Source organism: Sebastes fasciatus, chromosome 17 (genome assembly GCF_043250625.1).
Source record: "Sebastes fasciatus isolate fSebFas1 chromosome 17, fSebFas1.pri, whole genome shotgun sequence".
NCBI classification, from domain to species: domain Eukaryota; kingdom Metazoa; phylum Chordata; class Actinopteri; order Perciformes; family Sebastidae; genus Sebastes; species Sebastes fasciatus.
This window is the reverse complement of record NC_133811.1, coordinates 31,640,890-31,657,530: the sequence shown is the minus strand read 5'-3', so window position 1 is coordinate 31,657,530 and position 16,641 is coordinate 31,640,890. Positions and strand designations below refer to the sequence as shown.

General features: G+C 44.8%; 1 long non-coding RNA gene across 1 annotated transcript; it reads right to left on the bottom strand.

Annotated features, from left to right (window-relative positions):
- Positions 1-6,844: 6,844 nt before the first annotated feature.
- Positions 6,845-13,693, bottom strand: LOC141754247 (uncharacterized). The gene is made up of 2 exons (XR_012590581.1): positions 12,721-13,693; positions 6,845-7,202 (listed from the first exon to the last, which is right to left on the bottom strand). It is a non-coding gene; the product is annotated as an uncharacterized LOC141754247 (long non-coding RNA).
- Positions 13,694-16,641: the final 2,948 nt, after the last annotated feature.

The window sequence follows — 16,641 nt, the reverse complement described above, 5'->3', positions numbered from 1 at the left end:
CATTATTAGAAAGTATGGAATATCCTTCCACTTCTATGTGGATGACACACCGCTGTACCTGCCCTTAAAAAAGGATAACTCAAGCTCCTTGGGCAACATTGCTAGCCTGTCTCAAAGACATCAAAGACTGGATGGCTTTAAATTTTCTCGATCTCAATGAGAACAAAACTGAAATTGTTATTTTTAGGACCCGATGGAGACAGAAATGACCCCAACATGGACCTTTTGTCCTTCCTTCTGTGAAGAATCTAGGGTTCATAATGGACAAGGGTTTTAAAATGGACAAACAAATAAACTTAGTTGTGAAATCAGGTTTTTTCCAACTATCCAGGGTGAAGTCCTTTTTTATCTTTTAATGAATTTGAAAAGGTAATGCATGCTTTTATCACCACACGTCTTGATTATTGTAATGCCACATTGGTGTTAGTCGAGCCTCTTTGTGTCGCCTGCAGCTCGTTCAGAACTGGTAACTGGAGCACATCTTCCCGATTCTGGCTTCTCTTCAGTGGCTCCCTGTGCGTTTTTAGGATTGATTTTAAGATTTTATTATTGACATATAAATCGTTAAATGGGAAAGCTCCGACTTATCCCTCAGACCTTTTAAAACCACCTCTTTCATCACTCAGATCAACATAGCAGTTGCTTCTGACTGTCCCTATAGTCTATAGGTTGAAGCTCAGGGGTGACTTAGCCTTTTGAGTTGCAGCTCCTAAGCTCTGGAACACTAGAGTTGACTATTAATCCTTTTTTCCTTTCCTATTGGTCTTAACGCTTTTATTATTTTAATGTCCTGTTGGTTTTAAGTTGGTCTTAGTGTTTTATTGTGTTATTTTTATGTTTTTATGTATAACTGTACAGCACTTTGGTCAACTTTTGTTGTTTTTTAATGTGCTTTTCTAAATAAATTTGGATTGGAGATGTCACTAAGACTCACCGTGGCTTAAGGAGACCGTTATGTCTGATTGAGGGTCGTGGTTGTTTTGATGGTCAACTGCCTGATTTTGCTGTCACTCTCACAAACCTATGACCACAGAAAAATAGTCACTTATGATAAGCTTGTAGGTTTCTGTTAAAGTATGATGTGGGCACACGAAACATGGCTCTGGTTAGTAGTTTAAGTACCATTTTAATCATCGTGTAAATGTATAAAATACTGAATACTGAATCCGGTTTGTCCTTCAAGGCAGCGAGCGGAGGCAGTGTGAAGAAACATGAACTCCATCAACAGAGAAAAGCAGCACGGATTAAACAATTATCAATGTTATTTATTGCACAGTTATTTTATTTTTTATTTTTAACAGAATGATGACATATATCAGATTAATATAAATGAATAAATAAATATTGTACAGTATATACTAATATAGTAAAATGTCAACATTATTTTTCTGCATTAACAATTATTCACTTCAAGCCAATGATGATTCCCTGCATGATTTTAGGAACATTTAATTCTCACAATAAATTCATTGGAATTAAATATGTATGTATTCCTGCATTTTTTTTTTAACCGTATTTGTTAAGCATTTTAAATATTAAATATTGAACAAATCTAATTAAATCTGTCTCAATATATGATTGGTGTTTGTGCATTTTTGGCCCTTTTACTGTGTATTTCTACCTGCAAGACAGCAGAACTTCCGTTTATTTTCATCCACATATACATCCACATACATATAAACATACATACATACATACATACATACATACAAACACACATATATAGCTAGACAACAAAAGGAAATACATCACTTTTCAAGCACAAAGCACAAAGTGCTTTCCAAGGAAATTCCCATCATGTACAACAGAATACACTGAAACATAAATAATTAAATAAAAAATTAAATAAAAAACAATAGATACCTGCAGTACCTTCAGTACCTTACCTGAGGGGTTACTAGAGTTGAACTGTCCTGAGTCTGGTGAGCGGTGGCTGGGGTCTAAGCCATTTTTTTTAATTTTTGGTCCGCCTGGTCTCCTTTTGTAAAAATCACTCTCCAATCTCAACACTGTATTGCACAATCATGAAAATTGCATATTTTGTTTCAGGACAAACTGGGCTATCAGAATATGTAGGCTGCAGTGATGTCACATGAATGTATAAATAATTAAAATTACCATAAAGACAAGAGAAAAAATAAAACTGAAATTTTATCTCATAGAAATGTATTGAAACCACACAGACAACAAGAAGGAATAAGGTTTTGGGCTTTTGAGAAATGTTCTCCCGAGTCTCGGCAATCAGGGGAAAAAATTATCATTCTAATCAACACACATCAAAAGATATTTACATTTTCATGCTGTTAGCGTGGGTTTACTCCGGGTGCTCAGGTTTCCTCCCACAGTACAAAGACATGCAGGTTATATATCAAGTTTGCTAAAGAACATCTTTGCCAAACAAAGGGGTGGCTACTTTGAAGAATCTAACATATAAAACATATTTTTGCTTTTTTTACACTTTTTTTGTTTATTACTTAATTCCACATGTTATTTAATAGTTTTGATGTCTTGAGTTTTAACCCACGATGTAGTAAATAGTCAAATAAAGACATCACAGTCTGTGACCAGGTGAGGTCACAGACTGGTTTACAGCTCATCCCAGGATGGTGTCACTTTTCCCTCCGTCTTACTCTCCATTCCTCAACCCCACAGAGGAACTGTGTTCTTCACGGAGGTGGAAGGTTTCTGACCACCAGCCACATGAACAGATGTTCCTCTGGGACACGATGAATCCTGGATGTCTGGACATATCATGCTGAAGATAGCCAGGGACGGATCAGGCATGCAAAGAGATTATCTCCTGGGTGTGTTGTAATAGAGGACATGAGGTGTGATGTGGCTGAGAACTGGTGACCAAATACAGACGACACTAGCACTGTTGCATTTCCATATCTGTAGTTATCCTATAAAAGTATGTGTAGTGAATAACTAGATTTGTGTTGCATTACTGGAATGACTTTAGTTTTGATTGTGCACTTGGACTGGAAAAAAAGCCTGCTGATTAATTTCTGTGACATTTACTGTAAAGGAGCTCAATGGTTTTGGTTCATTCATGTGGCCACATTTGCATTGTATTTGGTTACACCCTGTATTGTGTTGTTGCCTTCTCACAGTACCATTGTGTTGCCTTCTGTTCTGCTGCATTCATTAATCTTCCTATTAACAGCTGTGAGTAAATATTACACTCAACATGAGTACCTGGATTAACTGTATACACAACACTCATTGTGATTTATGAACTGATAAGCAACTGTAAAAGAGTTGAGAGCAAAGTCGTCACTAGTGTTACCTGCCCAGTACTGTGGTACCACAATGACATTTAGACATTAGTTATAATTAGACAATAAGTTCCCAGCAGGTACGTTTTTGTGTGCTAACGTCACACATCCCCATTATAACCCGGGGAAATGCATCACCATCAAATATTTACACTCTTCAAAGCAGGATGCACGTTCCTGTTGGTCAAAGGATTTAAATCAGAATCTAGATCAGATCAACTTTTTGTTTCTGAGTCGAGATATTTGCAATGTTACAATTACCCCCGGTCTCCCCTACATGACACCTACAGTACAAGAAGAAAGTGATCAATCATTTTCTTCATGTACTGTAGGTGAAGAAAATGATTGATCAGGAGAGAAACTTCCATTTGAATAGGATTGGTGGTATCTGCCATCATGGTCCCTTAAGTTATATATATAAAAACATAACATTTTTGTTATTACTTGTCACTTTGCTAAAACTGAGCATTTCATTATATCAACCAGAAAGATACACACCACAATGGAGTCATGTATAGCTGGACCTGTTGTCATAGCAACAAGTCCTATAAGCCCAAACCTGTAAAGGTGCAGGCTAACGGACAGTCAGCTGGATCTTGACCCAGACGGGTTTTACTGTGAACCACATTCACATGAAGTCATTTTCAAATTCTAATGGCTTACTTTGAATCATAATGAAAGAGTGTTGTTATGATAATTTTAGTTAAGAACATGCAGGTTATTGTAAACATGATCTGCAATTATCAAAATAAAAATGAATACAAGTTTGTAAAAAGAAGAAGAAGAGGAAGAATCTATTGCCTCAGTGCATGCTGGGAGGGTTCCCAACACACCTGCTATACCTCATGGAACCACAAGCACATGATCAGCCTTTATTTCAAAATAAGAGCACACTGTTACCCAAGATAACAACATCCAGGATTTATCCTCAAAGTGCTTTCAAAGAACCTAATTAGCTGGATGAGAATAAACAGGATTATTTTAGTTTACTGAATTTGTTCAGCTGTATAGGCTCCATGTGAGGAACAGGGTTTCTGGTCTTCTAACAGCAGCAGTGTGAATGTCTCCATCCTGTCAAACTGCTGACACCTGCTGCTCTCAGCAGCGAGCTACACGTCTTCTCTAGGAACAGGGACCTGTTCTTCATGCATAGCTGTGTCCAAACTTCTATACTAACATGCTCTTTAGTACGCTACAACAGTATGTGATACTGATATTGGAATGAAACCAATAGCACGTGAGTTGCATATTTCCGGTGAAATATTACAGTATGCAAATCGGTAGGAACGGTTCACAAAATTCCCAGTTCGGTTCATTTCACGGTTTTTGGTTCGGTACATTTCTGTTACAGCGAGGAGGTCATGTTCTGATTTCAACATCCACCACTATTTTCCGTCATTTCCATGGTAACACTAAACCCGTAATGCTCCCATACAGCAGAGCCAAACGATGCTGGTGGATCTGAGGAAGCAATCCCTTTTAAACTATATAAAAATGTGATAAACAATGATAAAAGTATTAATCCTATAACACTGTTTTTACTATTGAAACAGCATACAATCATAGTGCTGCTGTATTGATCCCAGTGCTGTAATACTCACACTGGCCACTGTAACTCACAGCTCTAGTGATGTAATGCTGATCCAAGCAACCTTGCAGCTGCAGGGGGCCCAAAACAGGGAATCTGGCAGAGGAGGTACCAAGATCATATGTATGGCAGAGGTCATATGCTGATTAGTAAGACAGAGACCAGTAGAATTGAGGAATACTACAATTTACGATGACAGGAAAATAGGAGGTGAGTTCTTTGTTCCAAGTATATAAGGTTATGATCTAAAGACCGCGGGCAGTTGCGTCCGGACAGACGTGTCCGGACCTGCTCGGGTTTTGGTTGTGTTTGTGTCTGTTGATATTAAACACGATGAAAACTCTGCTTTTTGCAAAATACTTGTACAGCATTATGTGATTCATTTGAGTAACCTGTGTTGACTTTCTGACTCCATTAAAATTGAACCTGAAGAATATTGAGCTGGGATCTCTGCCGTTCCTGGCCCAAGGCTTGAGATTTCCAGATTCAACAGATCCTCTAACTGGACTTTATCGTGTCTACTCTGCACTTCATCCTGAGAAGGAGGCTGGGTCACGCTTCATCAACATATGAGCAGTAAAATCTGCTCTGCACTCGCAGAAACTGAACCAATAGCAACGCACGACCGCAGCTTCAGTTACACTGAGCATGTGTTAAACCCCGTACCTCAAGACCCGTGTCCACCCCGTGTCCACCCCGTGTCCACCCCGTGTCCACCCCGTGTCCACCCCGTGTCCATCCCGTGTCCACCCCGTGTCCACCCCGTGTCCATCCCATGTCCACCCCGTGTCCACCCCGTGTCCATCCCGTGTCCACCCCGTGTCCACCCCGTGTCCACCCCGTGTCCACCCCGTGTCCACCCATGTCCACCCCGTGTCCACCCCGTGTCCATCCCGTGTCCACCCCGTGTCCACCCCGTGTCCACCCCGTGTCCCAGCCTCCTTCAACAGGCCTTGATTTCTAATGTGACGATAAATGGGAGCCAAACTCTACATGAAAAAATTACACAATTGGTCTCATAACTTATTTCAAATGAACAATTCATACACGACCCGAACCGTGACTAAAGAGCCGTGACTAGAGAACCGTGACTAGAGAACCGTGACTAGAGAACCGTGACTAGTGAACCGTGACTAGAGAACCGTGACTAGAGACCCGTGACTAGAGAACCGTGACTAGTGAACCGTGACTAGAGAACCGTGACTAGAGAACCGTGACTAGAGAACGTGACTAGAGAACCGTGACTAGTGAACCGTGACGAGAGAACCGTGTCGAGAGAACCGTGTCTAGAGAACCGTGACTAGTGAACCGTGACTAGTGAACCGTGACTAGAGAACCGTGACTAGAGAACCGTGACTAGAGAACCGTGTCTAGAGAACCGTGACTAGAGACCCGTGACTATAGAACGTGTCTAGAGAACGTGACTAGAGAACCTGACTAGAGAACGTGACTAGAGAACCGTGACTAGAGAACGTGACTAGAGAACCGTGACTAGAGAATGTGACTAGGGAACCGTGACTAGAGAACCGTGACTAGGGAACATGACCAGAGAACCTGACCAGAGAACGTGACCAGGGAACCGTGACTAGGGAACGTGACCAGAGAACGTGACCAGAGAATCGTGACTAGTGAACCGAACGGTTTTGATTTTTTCCCTGAACCGTTCCATCCCTGATGCAAACACAAGGAACCTCTAAAAGACGACTTGGTCATTCTGTCATTGTGACAGCATTCTAATTTTGCATTGTTGCCTCTTCTATTAAAGTTAATGGGGCGGGGGGGCATGGCAGTTTATAAAAATACACGTCCTGAAACACCGTCATTACGGGAATAATATTCACTTCAGGAAATTAACAAGATAAGAAACAGGAAATTCAAAGTCCCACAAACAGTGTACAGTGAAAGTACAAAAAGACGTATTTGAAAAAGAAAAGCTGAATGAGGACTCGACAGTCCTGACAGTGATGATCAGTGATGATTGATTGTTCTTTTTGTTTTATTGGTGCAGCAGTAACTTTATTTTCACTGTGATTAAAATGTTCGTACATATTCATTGACAGTTAATCATGCAGTTTCTACAAAGAACCCTTCAAATAACTAACCAGCCAGTACAGACAAACAGTGTCTGTTGTCATGGATCTGAACAGGGAAACCAACAGTCCCAGCTCAGTCCCATTATATGAAGAATACGTGTTTTTGACTAGTTTGCTTAGAACTACAAGAACATAGGTTGCGATATTGTAACCCGAGTTCTATAAGCACAGGCGGAGCCCTCTACTGGACTCTCTGGGTACAGTGGTGGAGCCCGATGGATGTACGCCCTGTAATAAAACTTTCTTGGGTTCCGGCAGGGCCAACCGCCTAAGATTCTCAAATTAAAGAGAGAGGACGACGGAATCAGTTTAAGGGGGTTTATTGGCATCCAAACCATGATTTATTCGCAGGGACGCATGGCATGATTGGATGATGCAGCAGAGAGCTCTGCTGCTCTCTGCTGTGGGCCTTATATAGTCTTTGGAGCAACACACCTGACTGCAGTTGCCAATCAGGGGGAGGGGAATGAATGGCCTCAGTGGATTGAGGCCACCTGTGTGTAATTGGCCAGCAGGCAGGGGAATGATTTGATGAGGTTATCCTGTCCATGGCAGAGGCTGCCATTTGACAATGCAAGAATTTACAACAGCCGCCCCCACAGGAGCCCAGCTTCTGTGACTGAGAACAGAATTCCTTAAAGTTGTCAAGGTGGCAGTGAGGGCAACGGGATAAGCCGTGCGACTGGTCTGGTGTAGGTCCGGTCCTGAATCAAGATGTCCGCAGATCTGACCCGTCCGTCCGGACTGAGATGGGCCTTTTTTACTTTTCCAATGAGCCACTGGGCTCGGGGCAGTTGAGGATCCATAACAAGGACTACTGTGTCCTCCTCCAGGTTATCTGTCGCAGTTAGCCATTTGTTCCGTGGTTGCAAGGTAGGGAGGTAATCCCGAATGAACTGTGACCAGAACTGATCTGCCAGGATTTGACTCTGGCGCCATCGGCGCCGCCCCATGGACTCAGGAGCGTAGGTTACTTGGGGTAAGGTGGAGTCTCGCCGCCCCATGATCAGCATGTTTGGTGTAACTGGGTCCAGGTTAGCCACATCTGAGGAGGTGTATCCCAAAGGTTTTGAATTAAGGATTCCTTCCACCTCTATCAGCACAGTATTAAGTACGTCCTCAGACACTGGTTGGTGACCCACTGCAACTCGAAGTGCATTCTTCAATGATCGAATCTCTCTCTCCCAGATACCTCCAAAATGAGGAGAGTTTGGAGGATTGAACTTGAACGTGAGTTGATAGTCACTGAGTTTCTGTTGAAGTTCGGGTTCCATTGCATGAAATGCTTCTTGAAGCTCCCTTTCAGCCCCACGGAAATTTGTGCCCCTGTCAGAATGTAGGTCCATAGGTTTACCTCGGCGGGATATAAACCTCCTGAGAGCAAGGAGGAATGCATCAGAGTCCAGAGAGTTGAGGAGGTCGAGGTGTACTGCCTTGGTCGTCATGCACTTGAATATGACACCCCAGCGTTTTTCTCTACGCCGTCCGATTTTGACCATGAAAGGCCCAAAGCAGTCTACTCCTGTAGAAAGGAATGGAGGGCTTAATAGCCTAAGACGGGCAGGTGGAAGATCGGCCATAAGGGGGACTTTAGGCTTCGCTCGCCATCGCTGGCAAGCAGGACAGGATGATTGATGACGTTTTACAGCCTGCCTCCCACGGAGAATCCAGTAGTGTCTACGGATTTCAGCAAAGACACGCTCGGGGCCAGAATGGAGAAGACGGTCGTCAAAGTCCTTAACAAGCAGTTTAGTGACTGGGTGTGAAGGATCCAACACAACCGGGTGCACAGGAATCTCAAGAGACCCTTGAAAGTTCCGTAGCCTTCCACCAACTCTTATGAGGCCTGTTAGCTTATCGAGTTCAGGGGCAAGAGCTCTGAGCTTGCTGTTCCGAGGAAGAGGTTTGCCAGTTTGCAAGGACTTCTGCTCCCTTGGAAAACTTTCCGCTTGACACTGTTTAAGCAATCTGATCTCAGCATCCCCATAGGTTGGTGCTGGTGAACTCTCAGAGGTCTGCTTGTTGAGATTATCATAGCGGACTTGTACTAGGTCTTTCCATGAGTCCTGTGTGAGATTCAGTTGTTGCTGACTCCGAGTTTCAATGGTTGTCAGGCAGCAAAAAGTGAGACCTCTGAGTTCAGTGGGGTCTGGCTTGACTGTATGTTTAGGCCACATAGGCCAACTGTCATGTGGTTGCTTAAGGAAGGGAGGTCCATTCCTCCAGCGATTATGCTGGGATAGGTCAGAAAGAGTTTTTCCTCGGGTAATGTCATCTGCAGGGTTATTGGAAGAATCCACATAACGCCAGGAATGAAGGTCTGTGAGCTCTTGAATTTCTGTCACTCTTAAGCCCACAAACACCTTAAAGCGGCAGGATTCGGATTGCAGCCATTCCAAAACGGTGGTGGAATCTGTCCACAAGGTAGTGTGACGGAGAGTGATGCTAAGCTCTTTCTGAAGGAGTTTGGCTAGTTGAGCGCCAGCTAAAGCACCACACAACTCCAGACGTGGCATAGATAATTGCTTCTTAGGGGCAACTCTAGACCTAGCCATGACAAAGGTAGTGTGGCATTCCTCCTTATACTCATTGAGCAGATAGGCAACTGCTCCATATGCTCGCTCAGAAGCATCGCAGAAGACATGCAGATCCTGAGTAATGACATCGGGTCTATCTGCTGGGGTATAGCATCGGGGGATGGTAATAAACTGAAGATTGGGTAACTCCTTCTCCCATGCTTCCCAGGCTGCGTGGAGGTCTGCAGGTAAGTTTGGGTCGTCCCAATCTCTTTTCTTTGACCAAAGCTGTTGGACGAGGATTTTGGCTCTGGTAAGGTAGGGTATAAGGAACCCTAAGGGATCATATTGTTGAGCAAGCACTTGATAGATCCTTCTCATGGTTACTGGGGACTGCTGCAGGGGCTTGTGCTGATAGCTCAAGACATCGGGGGAGCAGTTCCACTTCAGGCCCAGAGTGGACTCTACCGGTTCAACACGGTTCTGTGAGAGCCATAGTTCCAAGCTCTGTGACTGCACATCTGGGGGTAAATGAGCTACCACTGACGGGTGATTGCTAGCCCACTGACGCACTTGGAAGCCACCTATGGCCAGAAGTTCTCGTGTTTTGTCAACCAGGCATCTTGCTTCTGGGATACTGAGGCAGCTTGTCAGACAGTTGTCAACATAGAAATTATTCTCCACAGCCCATTTGATCTCCTCGTATCCCTCACAGTGATCTTGGACATGTTTCTGAACAGCGAAAGTTGCACAACAGGGGCTGCTTGTGGTGCCAAAGGGTAGCACTTGCCATTCATAAACATCAGGTTCCAGTACCCTCTTCATGTTTCGCCAAAGGAATCTGAGCAAGGGCCGGTCTTTGGGTAGCAGTCGCACCTGGTGAAACATGCCCTTGATGTCACCACTTACTGCTACCGGGTATTGGCGAAAACGAAGGAGGACCCCAATAAGGGAAGGGCTCAGAGTTGGACCAGGAAGTAGCTGGTCATTCAGGCACATCCCCTGGAATCTGAATGAACAATTGAATACCAAGCGGGCTTTATTATTGTGATGGACCAGATGATGGGGCAGATACCAAGATTCCGATGAGCTATTAATTTTTTCAAGAGGAACTTTCTTGACATAGCCAGCTTTCTCCAGCTTTAGTATCTCCTCATTGTAGACAGCTGTCTTCTCCTCATCTTTGAGGAGCCTCCTTTCTGTACTCCTTAGATTGGGCATGGTAGCAACCATTGGAGCCTTCAGTTTGGGAGCATCATGAATCCGGAGAAGTGGAGTGGCATAGCGCTCAATTCCATCGACAGTCACCCTTTTCGTTTGCGCCTCCAACATATTAATGGCCTGTTTGTCTTGTTGGGACCGAGTGACTTGTTTCTCACTGCGGAAGGGTAGTACATCCAGTTTCCATAGCTTTTCCACATGACTAAGCAAGGAATCAGATGGCATGATGGAGGCAGTGAACAGACATTGGTGTACAGGAGGACAACTTATAGGTAAACCCTCATTACCTTGGAGGGTCCAACCCAGCTGAGTGTGCACAGCAATGGGTCCTCCCTGAAGACCTCTTCTCACCGGCTCCATGGGTGAGATAAGATGAGAGTTGTCTGAGCCAATTAAGACAAGAGGTTGGACTCTCCTGAAAGGCTGAAGGGGGATATCTTTTAGATATGGGTATCGGCGTTTAAGAGACTGAACTGGGTATGTCTGATCAATAAGATCGATCTCCTTTGCAGTAAAAGCATGCCGAATGGGGTATCTGACCGTGGGTGCTGAGATGGGGGAGATCTCAAACTGCACGCTTTCGCCTTCAATGTTGGTGATGTCAGAACGAATGTTACGGAGGGTAAGTACCTCCTCCTTTCCCTTCAGTTGAAGCTGTTGGACAGCAGCAGGCAGGATCATGGATCGAACAGAGCCATCATCTAGTATGGCATATGTACTCAGTGAAATATTATCATTCCAGAGGAGTACTGGGACAACTTTAAGGAGCACACGGTTAGAGGAGTTGGAGTGAGAGAAGTACACTTTGCTGTGTGAGCGTGAGATTTCAGGGCGTGGCTCTTGTCTAGCCACAGGATGCAAGATCTGAAGATGGAGCTCACCACAGTCAGGACAAGGTTTCTTAAGTGTACAATCCATGGTTGAATGAGAGGTACGTCCGCACCTCCAGCATCTTTTATCCTTCTTTATCCATGATTGTAGTTCCTCTTTGGTTTTGGACTTCATTTGAGGACATTTGGTGAGGTAATGATCATGGCCTCGACAGAACAGGCAGTGGATGTTAGACCTTTGATATGTGGTAACAGAAGGATTAGTTTTCCGTGGGGACTGCCGGAACTGGATCGGAGGAACATCCGGATTCGAGCCATGATAGACAACTGCCTGATTCCTATTCTTGGTGGTTTTGGGTTGCCTGTTGCTGGGCTGTTCCTGCTGATACCGTTGTACAAGTCGGTTTGAAAGCCTCTGTTGTTGGGCTTTGGATTGTAACCATCCAGCCAAGTCCCTTAGATTGTATGGGTTCAATGTGGCTACAGTGAGTTTGCCTTGTAAGTGCAAGAACTCGATGAAACTCTCTCTCAAATATCTTGGCAGCTTGCTCAGTAAACGGTCGACATGAGAGCAACAGTTCAGCTCATAACCAGTGGTTCAAAACCACCTTCAGCCCCTCTCAGTTCATCATGAAGCTTCAGTGGTTCATGACTCAGTGTTGCTTGAATAAAGGCTGAAGACTGAACAGGATTAGCACTGTGTTTAGGTGCAGGGTAGTTGACTGTTGAGAATGTTGGAAGGTGAGAATCATGGGAAGGTGCTTCCTCTTGTGTCTCAAGTTGTGGCTCATCTTGAGCCTGGGGTTGATTTGTGCTCTGCCCCAGCAATGTGCTAATGTGTTCCAACATTTCCCGTCGTTCCCGGCTGCGTTTCTCAAGCTCCTCCATTTTGCCTCGAATGAGTTCCATTTCATTGGTTTCCTCCATTTCACTTTCCTTCAGTGATTCCATCATGTTTGACAAAGACTCTTGATGCATGTTAAGTGTAGAGATGGATTTTCCTGACAGATCTTCAAACCCATAACGCTGTGGTTTCTTCCTCTGTCTCCTGGGAATGAATGGCCTCAGTGGATTGAGGCCACCTGTGTGTAATTGGCCAGCAGGCAGGGGAATGATTTGATGAGGTTATCCTGTCCATGGCAGAGGCTGCCATTTGACAATGCAAGAATTTACAACACCCTGCGACCTAACTACACTGATCCAGACACCGCAGCCCGCCTACTTCTATCTAACCCTTAGCCACCTCAGATAGAACACAACTGATCTGGGTAAAGCCATGGTGTAACCCTGCAGGTCTCACTCTCTCCAGTAGGGGGCGGAGGATGAGATGGAGCAGCGAAAAGTAGCTTTCTTGGCATGGCACGTGTGCAAACGTGTCCATCCCCAGCGGTGGGTCGTCCTGCCGTGCCAGGGAGAACCAGAGCAGGCAGCGGGTGTTGCGTCAGCTGGCAAACAGATCCACTTCCGTTCTCCCGAACCGGGACCAAATCTGCTTCACAACCTCCGGGCGAAGCCTCCATTTGTCTGGCAGAGGTCCGCCTCTTGACATGAGGTTGCCTAATTATTAGCAGCTGCACCCACCTGAGCTCCCAGTTGAAATATCGTTTCAAAATACTCCAATGTTTCCCTGCTACGAACCAGCGGTAACAGGGGCGTTCTGCTTTTCTAGCTGATTGTGGAAGCAGATGAGCCGCAAGGCACTCGTCTAGGGGGGTACGCCGGGTATGCACGTATTCGGTAGTCACGTTCTGATCGTCTGGCTATGTTTATGCACATTTCAATGGGCAAATGGGGGTACGCCGGGGCAAGACGCCTCTACATATTGCCAGATATCCGGAAGTGTAGGCGAGACAAAGGCCGCCTGAGCTGGACGAGCTGGATCGTAAAAGCCGTGGCGAAGACGGCTCACAGATTTGGGTGGCAGTAGAGGGCGGAGCCTGTGTGAGTTAGAACTAGAGTTAAAACGCAGCATTTTCAGACACATTTCTTCATGAACGTTCTCAAAGACCTCCGTAACGGTACAGCGGCCACTGGCCTTTAAGGTTCAGCATATTTGGGTTAAATCCCGTGATTTGACCTGAGCAGAGAGGCAATGTGTTTCATGAATAAAGGACGCCTCAGTCATGTCTAAATCTCAGAATCTAAAATGAATCTCATCGTCTCCAGTCCACAAAGTGGAACAATAACTTAACAACAACCAAATTAAACAGAGTCAAAGTGAAGTTCAAAAATTAACAGTTTATTAAAGGATAACTGAAGGTTCACAAATGTGGTGGAGGTAGGGACAATATAGTTGTGCCAAATAATCAAAATTAACAAACCAAAACTAGGCCTAACTAAATCTGTCTTCTTTAAACACAACAAACAAAAAGGCTGACTAAGTTATCTACTAACAGCAGTTTACAAAACATACATGGGATGGCAACAACCACTAAACCTAGTGTTTCTAGACATGAAAAGGACCTACGTGCAAAAGTGTACAGGGTACCCCAGACTTACCTATGCCCTCTACCTCCTTACCACAAACCTTATCTTTACTTTCCCACTGGAAACAAGAGTCTACACAATCCAAATACCTCATTACAAATGAGTCAGAGAGAGAGAGCCCAGAGTGTGCCTCTTTTATGTGCAGCCCACGACAGCGATTGGCTGGATCGGATTAGTGTGAGCCACTCTGCAGCTGGCAAACTCTGCACAGGTGGACTCCAATCACCTCCATTAACTCTGTATCCTGGAAGCACCTGCAAGACAAGGAGGAGGGCAGAACAACACAGGAGAAAAGCTCTGCAGGCCTGTCTGGCCCTGCAGGCACGTAACACCTCCACCCATAAGATTCCAACAATGGCTGGAATTATATACACACAATGCTATACTACAAACCTGCTAACTACGTGATAGTGCATCAGCTACCACATTTTCAGACCCTTTTTTATGTATTATCTCTAGGTTGAACCCCTGAACCATCAGCGACCAACGCATTAAACGTTGGTTGTGATTGTACATCCTTGAGAGGAACACCAAAGGATTATGATCTGTGTAGACTCTAATGGGTTCAACAGTGGATGCAAGATAGACCTCAAAATGTTGCAAAGCCAACAACAAAGCGAGGGCCTCCTTCTCAATAGTGGAATACTTAAGCTGATGCTTATTGAATTTGCGAGAAAAATAACTCACGGGATGGTCAACACCCTGGGTGTCCTCCTGCAGAAGCACCGCTCCAGCCCCGACACCGCTGGCATCAACCTCTACCTTGAAAGGCAAGGAAAAATTTGGGGCAGACAAAACTGGACCACAACACAATAGAGCTTTCAGACTCTCAAAGGACTTTTGGCACTCATCCGTCCAAACAAAGGGCTTGGATGGACTGGTCAAAGTAGTCAGTGGGGCCGCCACAGTGGAAAAGTTCATACAATACCGACGAAAGAACCCGGCCATCCCCAGATAACGCCGTAATTCCCTCCTGGTGGTGGGTACAGGGAATGCAGCAATGGCAGCTACCTTTGCATCTGCAGGACGCACCCTTCCTTGACCGACCTGCTGACCAAGATAAAGAACAGTGCCTTTGCCAAAATCACATTTTGCAAGGTTAAGGGTCAAAGATGCAGCCGAAAGTCGGCAGAAAACTTCCCTTAATGTGGCCTTGTGGCTCTCCCAATCATCGGTGTAAACAACAATGTCGTCTAAATAGGCTCTGCAGTTTGAGACACCTCCAAGTACTTTGTTGACCAGTCTCTGGAAGGTAGCAGGAGCATTACACATGCCGAAGGGCATCACCGTGTACTGAAGGAAATGATCAGGGGTCACAAAAGCAGAAATCTCTGAAGCACGTGGAGTTAAAGGGACTTGCCAATACCCCTTTAACATGTCAAGCTTTGTGACAAATTTTGCCGGACCAATCTCATCAATACAGTCATCCATAAGTGGCAAAGGATATGCATCGGCAACAGTCACAGCATTCACTTTGCGAAAATCACTACAAAATCTAGGACTCCCATCAGACTTTATGTCTAAGAGACAAGGGGAGCTCCATGGACTACAACTTGGCACTGCAAATCCATTCTTAAGAAGATAGTCAACCTCCTTTTTCATCACCTCCCTTTTTGCTGGACTTGCCCGATAAGCATTTCGCTTTATCGGCCGAGGGCAGGTCAAGACAATGTCGTGACTGACGACAGAAGTCCGGGAGGGAACATCACCAAACAAACTTGGAAACTCACCTATTATCTGTTCAATATCTTTACGCTGGTTACTACAGAGATGAGATAAGTATTGGGGCAAGTTAGACAATACCTCAGAGTTGCTCAACCTTGCCCCCTGTGGTGTGGCATTTCGCATCACCAACCCATCTTCATCACCAGCACTACTCACTCCTGCAAAAGAGACAACAGGTGAAACAACAGTCTTCACATTATGGACTGGAGATGACTCACTTTGATCATCTCGAGAATGGTACAGTTTTATCATATTTACATGACACACTCGGGTACGTCGCCTGCGGTCAGGTGTCTGGATAACGTAGTTCGTATCACTAAGCTTCTTCTCTACTACATAGGGACCTGAAAACTTGATAGAGAGGGCCGAACCAGACACAGGCAAGAGAAGCAAAACTTTGTCACCTGGCTGAAATGAATGGGCGACTGCCTTCTGGTCATAGTGCTGCTTCATCTTTACCTGAGAAGATTCTAGAGCCTCTTTAGCCAATGAGCAGGCGCGCTGCAGACGAACTTTAAGCATGGCAACATACTCAGGAACACTTTTTATCTTGTCTGTTGGAGACACCAACTGTTCTTTGAGAACCTTTAATGGACCCCTAACTTCATGTCCAAACACTAACTGTGCAGGACTGAAGCCGAGTGACTCTTGCACTGCTTCACGGGCAGCAAACATCAAAAGAGTAATGCCATCATCCCAATCTTTCTGACTGTCATGGCAGTGTTTGCGCAGCATTGATTTCAGAGTCTGGTGGAATCTCTCTAGTGCCCCCTGGCTCTCTGGATGGTAAGCACTAGAGGTAACATGCTTAATTCCTAAGGCCTTCAGGGCCTGAGCAAAGACTCTGGACTTGAAATTGGTACCTTGGTCAGTTTGTATCTCACGAGGCAGACCAAATACCGT